At 42.3% G+C, this 12,461-nt stretch overlaps 1 long non-coding RNA gene across 3 annotated transcripts; it reads right to left on the bottom strand.

The window, feature by feature from the left end:
- Window positions 1-4,428: 4,428 nt before the first annotated feature.
- On the bottom strand, window positions 4,429-12,168 carry LOC309373707. Of its 3 annotated transcripts, XR_014170141.1 has the most exons (4): window positions 11,461-12,168; window positions 7,865-9,599; window positions 5,700-5,835; window positions 4,429-4,888 (listed from the first exon to the last, which is right to left on the bottom strand). It is a non-coding gene; the product is annotated as an uncharacterized lncRNA (long non-coding RNA). The 3 variants fall into 3 exon arrangements; XR_014170142.1 differs by lacking the exon at window positions 11,461-12,168 and having other exon boundaries at window positions 7,865-10,249; XR_014170143.1 differs by lacking the exon at window positions 11,461-12,168 and having other exon boundaries at window positions 7,861-10,249.
- Between the last annotated feature and the right edge of the window lie 293 nt (window positions 12,169-12,461).

Genomic DNA, 12,461 nt, shown 5'->3' on the forward strand with positions numbered 1-12,461 from the left:
TCCCTGACTCCGTTTTCCCTGTATATTAAAATATATTGTAACTAGGGTTGGAGGAGAAATTCAGTTCAGTTCTCATTGAAAGGCAAACCCAACTAATTCACACTTTTCAAAACAACACGTGAACTGGAACATGAAATGTGAACAGCTGAAGGCTGGAATAATGAGCAACAGAGAGAAACAAAAGCTGACGGATTTGCCCATCCCTATCCATGGTGTTTTGAAAGCTGTGAAGATGATTCATATGCAGAAGCCAGTTCAGCACATGGACCATCTTTCGTATATCAAAGTGAAAATGTAAATGCGATGACTGATCTACAAAAGGAGACAGGAAGACTGCATGCCCTTCTGGAAAAGCTGGCCTCACTAAAATCAGTAACACTTGCTAGTCAGTGTGTTCAGGGCTTACACACAGTTCACGATGAACAGGTATGAAGTAGGAGATGTTTTAAAGTGAAGATGTTGCAGGTAAGAAGAAGGTTCCATTCTGTATTCTTTACTTGCCTTAATGTCTGTCTGTCCGTCCATCCATCTGTCTCTGTCACACACACACACACACACACACACACACACACACACACAGAGTTGTTTTCTCCTGACACAGTATCATTCTAAAGTTTTGAAAATTTGCTAGGGGGAGAAAAGTGGAAACTGCGAGTTCAGAGCTAATTTCCAACCTACTGCTCCAAACCATCCTCACCCCCTACATTCCAACTCACAGGTCTGCTGCAGTCATATCAAATCAGATCTTAGGCCCTGAGGCTTGGGGTACAAGTCTATGCACACTGATACTTGGGCATATGTCACACTAAACTCAAGTGAGACTTATGGAGCAATCCTAAAAAGGGTTTGGGAGGTTAAGAGCAGTGGATCCTCTGCCACATCCAAAACCATGTTTGTGCCAGGTTGTACAAGGTGAGGCGATGGTGCTCTGATTTTGCCATTCCAGCTCTAAGATCACTTGGCTGAGGAGCCTCTTGGGGGAATCTTTGGGATTTAATGTTCCTGAAATTCCATTTCAGGGCTTGCTGCAGCCCTTTCCCTCAAGCAGTTCTTCTTTCCATTGACAGAGACCCACAGAGAAAACACTGTGTGCCATCCTACACCCAACCCTTGTCTTGGTAGCCCAAACCATTGGGGACAGAGTGTGGCGTTCATACAGAGCCCCCAGTTGTTTCACGGACTATTGACCTGTACACCACTACTTTATTCTTCCGCTGCCACCAATTTTGTGGGGGGGGGGGACTCAGAAGTATTGAGTCTCAGTCAGGTAGATTAAAGTTTATTTCAAACACAAACAAGTTTTAAAATATATTCAAAACGCTGTCAGTCTATTCCCTCTCAGTCTTGTCCCTGTCTCTAACTCACTCTGAGTCCTCTATCTTCCCCCACCCCCCCAAAAAAGAACCAACCGAACTAACTGTCAAAACCTCTGGGCTGAGCCTCAAAATCAGGTAGGCTCTGCCTCCGGGCTTTCTTATTGGACAACCTATTAACCCTTTCTCTCCCCAATACAAATGTATCCCCAAAGAATGGGCAAATGCCACACAGAGGTTTAGGACTGCACTCTTATTTCATTCATATGTGTGTGTGTGTGTGTGTGTGTGTGTGTGTGTGTGTATATATATATATATATATATATATATATATATATATAATTTCACTAGACAATTAAGAAATGCACTCCATGGATGTTGGGTCCTTTGTTTTCAGCTGTCAAATTACCACTTCCAATGGCAATGTAACTCTTAGTTCCATGAAGAGAAATCAAACAACCAAAACTCTAAAGTAGTCTCATGAAAATATAATCAGCGTACTAACTACTGATCCTAGCAAACATCCACCCAAAGGTTAGCAGGCACAGCCACCTTATAAGCACTTCATTAAATTATGACAAAAAATCATAAAGCTTAAAAATAAATGCCTGTTTATTTAGCACTCCTGTTTGTTTATTTAAAACTCAATGAAGTGTGGATAAAAACAAACCAAAGTTAAAAAGAATGTGCAAGAAATTATTTATAGGTTTTAAGTAATTATGTTTTATGTATTACGAATGCCACTTTAAAATTAGCTGAATTTGTAGCATTTCAGGAAACCCACTAACACAATTCAAAAACCTGACCACATTATAACCCTTTATAACTAACTAATTCCAATATTTATGATAGAATATACTACCTATGGGGAAAATACATACATGGAGCTTCTCCTGGTTAAAACGTATGAAATTAATTTGCAAACAGCCTTAGTCCTGCTTATTGCTTCAAAGCTTGTTCCAGTACCATTCCGGGTGGATTGTGCCCTAAAGCACTCAGTAAACTCTATGAGCACTAAATGTGAATAACAACACTAGGAGGTCCAAAATTGGCATAGAAGTGTTTGGGGGGCATTATGGCATGGGGTTTCCTGAGGATGAAGGGGCTACTCAGGAGGAGAAGTAAGTCAAAGATGATTCAGCCTCATGGTCTAAATCATGGGATGAGCAATTTCTGCTGAGCTTCTCTGACTAGCTCTGACCCTAATACAGTGGTGCCTCGCAAGACGAAATTAATTCGTTCCGCAAGTCTTTTCGTCTTGCGAGTTTTTCGTCTTGCGAAGCACGGTTTCCCATAGGAATGCATTAAAAATCAATTAATGCGTTCCTATGGAAACCGCCTTCAGACCAGGTCCGGGGACAGTCTGTCCCCCGACCTCTTCTGAAGGCTGGCGGGGGGCGAAAGTCTTTGCTTCCCCCCCCCCCCCGCCTGCCTTCCCGGGACAGCGGAGACTTTTCCGCTGTCCCAGGGCGATCTTAAAATGCTGGCGGGCGGCAGCGAAAGCTTCGCTGCCGTCCCCCAGCATTTTAAAAGCCCCCGGGACAGCGGAGACTTTTCCGCTGTCCCGGGGCGATCTTAAAATGCTGGCGGGCGGCAGCGAAGGCTTCGCTGCCGCCCGCCAGCATTTTAAAAGCCCCCGGGACAGCGGAGACTTTTCCGAACCTCTTCCGAAGGCGGGCGGGGGACAAAAGTCTTTGTCCCCCCTGCCTGCCTTTCCGGGAGAGCGGGAAGTCAGCACTGCCTTTTCCGCTCTCCCGGAAAGGCAGGCAGGGGGGAACAAAGACTTTTGCCCCCCGCCAGCCTTCAGAAGAGGTCCTGGACCTCTTCTGAAGGCTGGCGGGGGGCAAAAGTCTTTGCTCCCCCCCGCCTGCCTTCAAAAGCCGTCCGGGATAGCGGGAAGCGCTTCCCTGCTATCCCGGACCGCTTTTAAAATGCTGGCGGTGGGGAGCAAAGCCTTTTGCCCCCGCCGGCCTTCCTGGACCTCTTCTGATGTCCGGAGGGGGGGGGAAAGGCTTTGCTCCCCACCGCCAGCATTTAAAAGAGGTCCCCGAGATTTCCCTATGGGCTTTCATCTTGCGATGCAAGCCCATAGGGAAAATCGTCTAGCGAAGCGTCGCAAAAACCGAAAAACCCTTTCGTCTTGCGGGTTTTTCGTCTTGCGAGGCATTCGTCTTGCGGGGCACCACTGTACTGGATGCTAGTGATAGGTAGAATGGCATCTTTGAAAGAGAGTTACCAAACCTGGGGCAACCAGATCCAGTGGAGGACAAGAAGCAGGGTCTACTGGTGTAATCACCCTTTTGAACCTCTGTGTGACAAGCTACATCTGCCCAAATTGTCCCTTTTTGTATCTGGTCCAGTAGTGACTGGGGTCCTTAGGGACTGGTAGGGTGGAAGGTATAGAGCAAGGGCAAGTAAGAGCCAGAGTCAGTGACAAACAGAGCCTACCAATTCTTTTTTTGCCCCAATCCTCTTTCCTGCTGAGTTCCACAAGGAGCACCACTATGACTGAGGAACAGGCACAGGAGCCAACTCATTGGGGCCCCCGATAAAATATTTGAGGGGGCCGGGCACCCTCAAGTTGATGGGCATTGCCATACAAATGGTGTGTGCATGCCTTGTCATGTGACTGATTATGCAGGGCAGGGCTTACCTGCCCCCCCCGCCAATATTTTATTCAAGTCAGCACCCCTGCGAGGAGGAAACTGACAGACAGGGTCACCCACTAGAAAGGTGGTAAGAAAGAAAGTAGCTGGGGTCTGGCTCAGGGTAGACTGAGGTTGGGCAGTGTCCCTTTCACTCTAATGCACCAGCCACCACTGATCTTGTGACTCTACAAACTGAATTTGAGGGAGGGAGAGAAGGAGGGAGGGAGGCTGTATTACCAAATTATCTGCTTGATCCTAACAGTGTGAATCAGAGCTTTGGGGCACTCCTTAGGATTGTCTCCCTATTCATTGGTGATGGTAGATGATGCTGATTATATAGGTAACAAAGTCATCCAAACTGGGTTGTCCATATGGATAAACAGTCAAAAAGTGAGGGACATTTTCCTACATTGATGGTTTTCTTTGCCAATTGCGCTCTCTCTCTCTCTCTCTCACACACACACACACACACTCTCTCACACACACACACACATATTGGTTCCAATAGGATGGAAAACAAGAGCTCTAGTTTCAGCGTAATGGTAATACTCTCCTCCCATTCCTGGGGCATGTCCAGGAAACAAGAGGCCCTTGGGTCCAAGTAGATCCGAAGCATCAACCAACCCAACCATTACACAACATTGGAAGAGCTCCTTTGGGGTCTTATTGCCATTGCAGTATCTATGGCAGTGGAAATTTCTGGTGTCATTCTGAAGCAGCATATGAGGGTAGACCTCCCTTTCCACCAATGGAGAGAGGAAGCCAATTGTATCCTATGGTCCCTGGGACAATGTCCCTTAGGGTTACACCCTCAAATGATTGCAATGCTTCATTTGTTCTAGCTGTAACCCCCTCTTTGTATATTTCAGCTAGGAGAGCCACCGCTTTAGATTTCGGAGGATCCCTGAATGCTCTTACACTTGCCTCCTATTGTAGTGTGAAAAGTAATAAGTAAATTAATAAATATTAATTAGAGAATAACACAGTGAAATTAAAACAACAACAAGACGTTAATATTTAAAAACCTAGAGTCTGAGTACATAAACTGCAGACTGGAAAAATATTTAAAATTGCCAGCCAACGACATTAAATCTCTAGGCATCAGGAAACTGGATTCCTGGGATTTAATAAATCCTGGAAGAACATGGGCGTAATGTTTAAGAAACACTAACAAAGCAAAAGCATGGTAAGAAAACAATGTAAACACCCCTGCTTTAGATTATATATTATATAAAATAATGCAGTGGTACCTCAGGTTAAGTACTTAATTCGTTCCAGAGTTCCGTTCTTAACCTGAAATTGTTCTTAAACTGAAGCACCACTTTAGCTAATGGGGCCTCCTGCTGCTGCCGCGCCGCCGGAGCACAATTTCTGTTCTCATCCTGAAGCAAAGTTCTTAACCTGAGGTAATATTTCTGGGTTAGCGGAGTCTTTAACCTGAAGCGTATGTAACCTGAAGGGTATGTAACCCGAGGTACCACTGTATATATTTTATAATATGTTATATAAAATAAAATATATAATATAAAGTCATATACTCAGAGTAGGCCCTATGATGAACACTGGATCTAGTCCAAGATATAGATATGATTTTTTAATTAACACTGTGCAAAGGGTTTTAACTTTAAAATTAATTCATGCTATAGAAACTTTGCTTAGGATTCCTTTATTATTTTGTTGAGTATCAGATATTTTCATGATGAAGGCATTTATTTGAGTTAGAAATAAGAGGTAATACCTTAATTCCAGCTAGAAAACAATCATTGCCATTGCCTGAACTGCAAGCAAAGAGCTGTGAAAAGATGCTGCAGAGCTGAAAACTTCATTTGCAGCGCAAATGATAAAAGCAGCCTGTGATGCTCTTATTTAGCAAGCTGTCATTCAAAGATAAAAGACAGAGAAATGGTTCTAGTGAGTTATGAGTGCTTTCTAACTGCTCAATAAACAGACAATTCTGGCAACTGGACACGACTTTAATTGGACTATCTTGTGCATCATTGCTGACTCAGTTTCAGAGGATGTCAAGTTTCAATTACAGGTGGAAGGAACCATCGGTCAAATAGCCCATCTGATTTTCAATCTCATTTCATACAATGCCAGCAGAGTGGAGATGCAGAGGGCACCAGAACAACTTTGTTTAGATGGTAACAATTTATTTCTAAAGGCCAAATGATGGCAAAGTAAAATTGAGGGGTTTTAGACTATCACCAGATAGCTAACATAAACAACGGAAATAGATGGAGCAATTACTCCAAGAAAATTAATCTAAAAATAGAAAAGCAATTGAAAAACCCCAAATAAGCATTCCACAAACCATTCCAGTTTTGTATCTCACATTCTTGGGTGAATTTCACCTCAATTTAGCATGAGCTCTCTTGACTAATAGATTCACACAGCCCTTAAGGGAACGCATTTAAAGCAAATCGCCACTGCTCTATAATTTATCACATGTAGCCAGTGGACTCAGTTCTTAATTACTCTCACTACTATTTGTTGCTTGCATAGCAGAAGTTAAGTTTATGCCTTCCTCTCCCTATATTCCTTTTTCATTAGTCTCTTTTCATCTAGTAATCAGGGTTTGTTCCTTGTTTGTGAAAATGCAAGAGCTGTTACTTGAGGACCTTTTGGCAGAGATATCTCTATATAATTCTTGGCACAAAGGGAGTACCATCTCGCTCAATTTAGAATCAGTAAACAATAGTTGCTACCAATTTGGATGGGAAGATCTTGTTGCACTCTCCATATATAATCAAGCTTGATTTTAAATGCCTTGCTTCTGTTTTCTTCTTTTTGTCAGTATCTGGCCTGTCTCCTTTCCCATCTCGCAGGCCAATCAAGCTACTTGTGATCTGAATCCCTCCTAAAACCCTTTCCTTCCATAAAAACCAAAACTCCCTTTTCCAAGTTCTATCCTTTTTTCAAGTTCTATCCTACCAATTCAGCTTTGTTGCATCTATGTTACTCACAACCTGACCAAGAATTCTACTTCTACATACAGGTCTTATGGCCATCTTTTTTTTTATAATAATATTTATTAAAGTTTTGTTTAAACAATAAAAACCATACAGAGTAACATACAATTTTCCAATATCCACATTTCATTCTCCTCATTGGACTTCCTCACAACTCTTGTTCCTGCATTCCAAACTCTTAAATTTTACCAGCAATTTATTAACTTGTTTCAATTCATATAATGTAATTTTCCAATATTAAATCTCAAATTTCAGAAAATTTAGATCACCCTTTTAGAGACTTAGTTTTAAGATACTATTTATCTGGTTTCTCTTCAGATCGTATAAATCTTTCGCCTTATACTCTGGTCTTATGGCCATCTTGACTTCCTTGGTCTGTGAGCTGCCACCATTGGTACCAACTATAAGGGGCCCTGGGTTCCAGGGTACCTACAATTTTTTGGGTGGGTGCTCAGCACCCACACCATGAGGCCTCTAGTGCGACTTCCAGTGCTCTGGGAGGCCCCAAAAGTCGCATCAGAGGCCTTTGGACATGATTTCTGGGGCTCCTAGGCACTGCCATCGCATGCACTTGATGTCATAATGTCATGTTATGTTGTAAGCGCTGCTGGGCACCCATAATCTGGGGCCCAGGTCGGCGCCCCTGGCTACCACCCATGATGTGGACCCACCCGTGAAAAGAGCCTGAGGAGTGCCCTTCTTGCCACCACCTGCCACTATCTCTGCTGTGATGAGTGCACCCTAGCCATGCCCCCACTTCCGTCACCATGGCAAAGGTGAGGGTGGGGTGTGCCTGCAGCAGAGGGTACAGCACTGAGGATATTGTTTGCCACAAGCAGCAAAATCTCCTGGACTGGTCCTGCACAGCTCTTGCTGCCATTGCCACAACACTCTAGGGAAGCCTTTGTGTTACCTAAACAACCACACCTACACAAGGATCTGGGAGGAAAGATGGGAACAGGGTGGAGAAGGTGGAGCCACCTCTGGTCCCTTGCATCTCAGGACAACAGGAACAGTCCCTTTGTCTAGCACTTGTGCAATATTGGACCGTCAAATCGGTGTGTTCTGTGGTTCTTTCCCCACGTGCCCAAAGTAATATACTCCTTTAGTTGATGCAAGGCAAGTCTCTGCCCGTACCACCCCAACAGTGAAAGGTCACCTGGGGCCAGAATGCACAGTTGAAGTTTCCCTGAAGCGATCTAAGAGCACCAGAGCATACTTTGTGTATATTGATGGCTCATTTATTTTTATTCAGCTTATATTTAATAAATCTGGAACAAGTTCTTGCTCTCTGTTGCACTGGCAAAACTCCATGGAAATAAATTGGGATGCCCTGGGCACACAGCTCATTATAGACCACTGTTTGCTAAAAAGCAGGCTTTAAATAGGACTGACAAGCTCTCGTGGTATTCCAGAGCAGATGCAGCTAAGTGCAAATGGTTACAAAGCCAAAGCCAAATGCTGCTATTGCCACTTCAGCAAAGGTTCTATCTGGGCCAGTTAGGCAGAAGCGCATTCGGCTTTTTCTTGATTTGGTAACTGAGATACATACAGAGAAATCACATTATTCTTACATTTGAATATAGATGAACAAGTTTATGTTATCAGAATGGAAAGCATCAATTTATTCATACAGACAATTAATTTAGTAATTGGATGACTGACACTATGGAACCCACTCAGTGTTGAGTGATGGCATGACAGACAGTTATTGATGCAGAAGAGGTTTAAGGTAATTTTTACCAAATAATAAATGACTTTTCTGTGTCAGTTTGGGCAAATCTGTCTAAATACCTGAAAATATGTGGGGGGGTTTGGAACCCTGGGAGGAAAAAGTTGGTTGGAATGGTACAATTTTGAATGAAGAAAGACTGAGTAGGGAAAGAGTTACGTACCACATCTCTCATCTCAAAGCAGATTTTTCATTTTAAAAGTAATGGTAATGCTCAACATGTATTTGCACCTAACATATAATTATGCCCCAACTTTGAATCAGAACATTGCTCCCTCTAAACCAGGGCTATAGGAGGTCTAATAAACTGAAGCATAATCTACCTAAAATGGAGGTGCTGGTGTTTTGTCTGATGTGGGAGACAGCATTCTGGAGAGGGTTTTTCACTGGACAACTTTACAGTTGGAGGAGGCGTTAGATCTGGCTCCATATCTTGATGCCCAAGGGCATGAAGGATCTTTTTGCCAGCTGAGGAGGATGAACCAACTGTAGCTCTTCCAGGGCAGCGACGACCTGGTCACAAATTATCATGCAATAGGGGATGCATGAATCCGTTGGTTTAAGTTTCTCTCAAATCTTTAGCCACATTTCCACATTAGTTTATGATTTCAAAAAAAATATTTCCCCCCCAATTAAACAGATCAATAGATCTGTCTTGGTTTTGACTTGCAAAGAAGCTTCCCACTGCCTTGCTAGCTGAGATCCTTTTAACCAAAGGAACCATGGATTGAAGATAGCATGAGCTCTCTATTAACCTATAGCTGCTTGATGGTATGCTGCTTTTCACACTGTGCATTATCCCTCTGCATCTGGGAGTTTTACAGCAGGAGGGCCTCTTCCCAGGGGTCTCTCCAAAACGAACAAGATCTGGAATCGGTTTCAGCTTTTTAAATTCCACTCACTACCAAGACATTTTCAGCAAAGTGCGTCTGACCTATTAGAGAGGATAATGGTTATAAAATATCACACAATGTACAAACCTATTATCAAATCACGACTATACGAAACCATGTTTTGTGCACAAACTGCACACGACAGAGTGGTATTTGACTGAGAGTCACTCAGCTTAATGGGTTATTTCTCTGTGGTTTCATATCAAGGAAAGGCTTTGATGGCAAATGCTGTTTTCTTACATAAATGGAAGCCAGTGGGTTAGAGGTAGGGTTTTAAAAAAAAATCAATGCAGAAGCAGAATAAAAGCTTATTTGTCCGTGACTATATGACCCATCTATTTAATGATAAATATATCTGTATTACGGGAAATACAATTGCTATTTAAGAGATTTATATTCCCATCCTTAGACATGTTTAATTGATTTTCTCTTTTGTTGTACACCAGATGGAAGAGGGAAATAGGGGTAGCTTTGTGAATGGTTTTTTTTGGGGGGGGGGGGTAGGGCCTAGTAAATTAATGAGCCAGAACTGTACACTGAAGGAATTCAAATCTGCAAAGAATTAAGGAATATTGATATAATGATCACCATATGTATATGCTCAGGATGGAGAGTAGGCGTGTCACTGTTCATTAAATTACAACTTTTTTCCAAGGCATATTGTGAGTCTCAATCTGTGCTATTTTTCTAGAAAAAGGTGCTGGAACTCACCACGAACACCCCTTTGTTCTCTTATAATGACAATGGCGCCCACCTGAGAGGTGCCGGAACTCAGCCCTAGCAAGTTCTTGCTGGAAAAAAGTCCTGGTCTCAATCATCATGTAAGTGGAGGAAAGAGAACAACTGCTGCCGAGGCATCAGCAGCCAGTGCTACAGTCTCCCTGCTGCCACTACAGCAATTCCTAGGTTAGTGATTGTGTGGGTGAGTGAGAGTAAGGGAGATGGGGTGAAACTGTTCTTGGCTAGAGATCCCCACTACCAGGATTAAAATGGCTTTGCCCTTTTTCAAATGCAACCAGTACTGAGATGGCCAGCTCCAATGGCAGCCCTCAGAGCTGGTTTACATACATGTTGTTAGTTCTTTATTCCTTACTTTGTAATACAAAGCTCAGAAGCACACAATGCTCTCCCTCAATATGAGGTGGACATCATAGCCCTCAGACATATTCTCAGCACAAAGGGCTTTTTTCCAGCCAGAACTTGCTGGACCTCAGTTCTGGCACCTCTCGGGTGGGTGCCATTGCCATTCTAAGAGAACTAGGGAGGTGTTCATGGTGAGTTCCAGCACCTCTTTTTCTAGAAAAATATCACTGTCAGCACATAATTTAATCCAAGCCAGAGCATAAGTCTTTTCCCCAATTTTCTTGTCTGAATATGTGATTTGCATTAAGAATGGATTAGAAATGGGAACATGTAAACAGGAGATCAAACCTCTGGATATTGCAGTAGATCAGGAAACTGATCACATGTCTGCTGAGATGGCAGGTACAAATCCCTTAACAACCCCAATTTGAACAGTTTTAAAATGAAATTAAGACCTACTGTACCACTCTGTTAAAAGTTTCCCTTTCCTTCGGTCTCATAGCACCTTCTGTGTTTCATGCATTTTTTCTTTGATTCTTGTATAACTTTCAACGTACCACAGTTGTTTCAAAAAAAGATAAATTATGTGATCTCCATTCTACAAAAGGAACTGCAATATGCAACTCAGGCTACAGAGCTTCAGACTTGTTGACCGTTTAGGGGGAAATGTGCATACCTCACCTAAGGCTTTTTACCTGCTTTCATCATCTCTTTCTGCTTGCCAAGCTCCTTTTCATCCCTTCCTCTTGATCCTTTCCCTTTCTCTCTCATCCTTGTTTGTTTCTGTAGCATTTTACTTCCACCCCCATTCCATTTTACCTTTGATGCTATTTCTTTCCAGTCATTGATCTTTATGTAACATCTATTCATAGTCTTCTCCATTTCAGATCTCCAAGCATTTCAGATCCCCAACCGTTCACTTCAACAACATGGGACAGAATTGTTGAATTCTCTTAGCAGTCTCTTAATACAATCAAATCACACTGAAACAAAACATAGAGTTAAATGAACACAGGAGTAAGAGTAGAACAATGTTTTTCATCAAGACATACATTTTAACATAGAATTGTATCCTTCATATATAATATATTTAGGAAGCTTTGTAAAATCTTTCTTTTTGTGCTGGATTCTGGAGACAAATGGTAAACCATTTAAATTGTCTAATAACTGTGTTTTAATATCTGCAATTGTAATGGAATATATTAGACTGTTTTATTTTTATATCTAGTACTCACCTTTGAGAGAGACAGGGAAAACATTTTAACCAATGTTTTGTCTGAACTTTAAAAGAAATGTGTTAGGTAACTGAACTTGGGATACAATATTATTTTCTTTGCTTCAAAGAATGTACCACTAGCAATACCTAATTCTGTATAGAAATTGGAAAGCAGGTGACAGAATCAGATTCCTACTTCTCGGACACAAGAAACTCCCCAACTTCTGTTTCTCTGGCTCCCAAATAATAGAACTTAATCCACCCATTAGCGAACCAGTTTCAGTCCCAGTCAGATACTCAGCACAGCTTGCAAGTACCTAGTATCAGGCAGACTTCAGTAAGACAATGTCATATTGACTATGCCTATGTGATACCACATATCTACTACTGTGGGCAAGAAACCCGTAAAAGAAATGGAGTGGCCCTCATAGTCAACAAAAGAGTGGCGAAAGCTGTACTGGGATGCAATCTCAAAAATGATAGAATGATCTCGATACGAATCCAAGGCAGACCTTTTAACATCACAGTAATCCAAGTTTATGCACCAACTACTTGTGCTGAAGAAACTGAAATTGACCAATTCTATGAAGACTTACAAGACCTT

The sequence above is a fragment of the Podarcis melisellensis genome (genome assembly GCF_964234715.1).
Source record: "Podarcis melisellensis genome assembly, chromosome: 7".
Lineage (NCBI taxonomy): Eukaryota > Metazoa > Chordata > Lepidosauria > Squamata > Lacertidae > Podarcis > Podarcis melisellensis.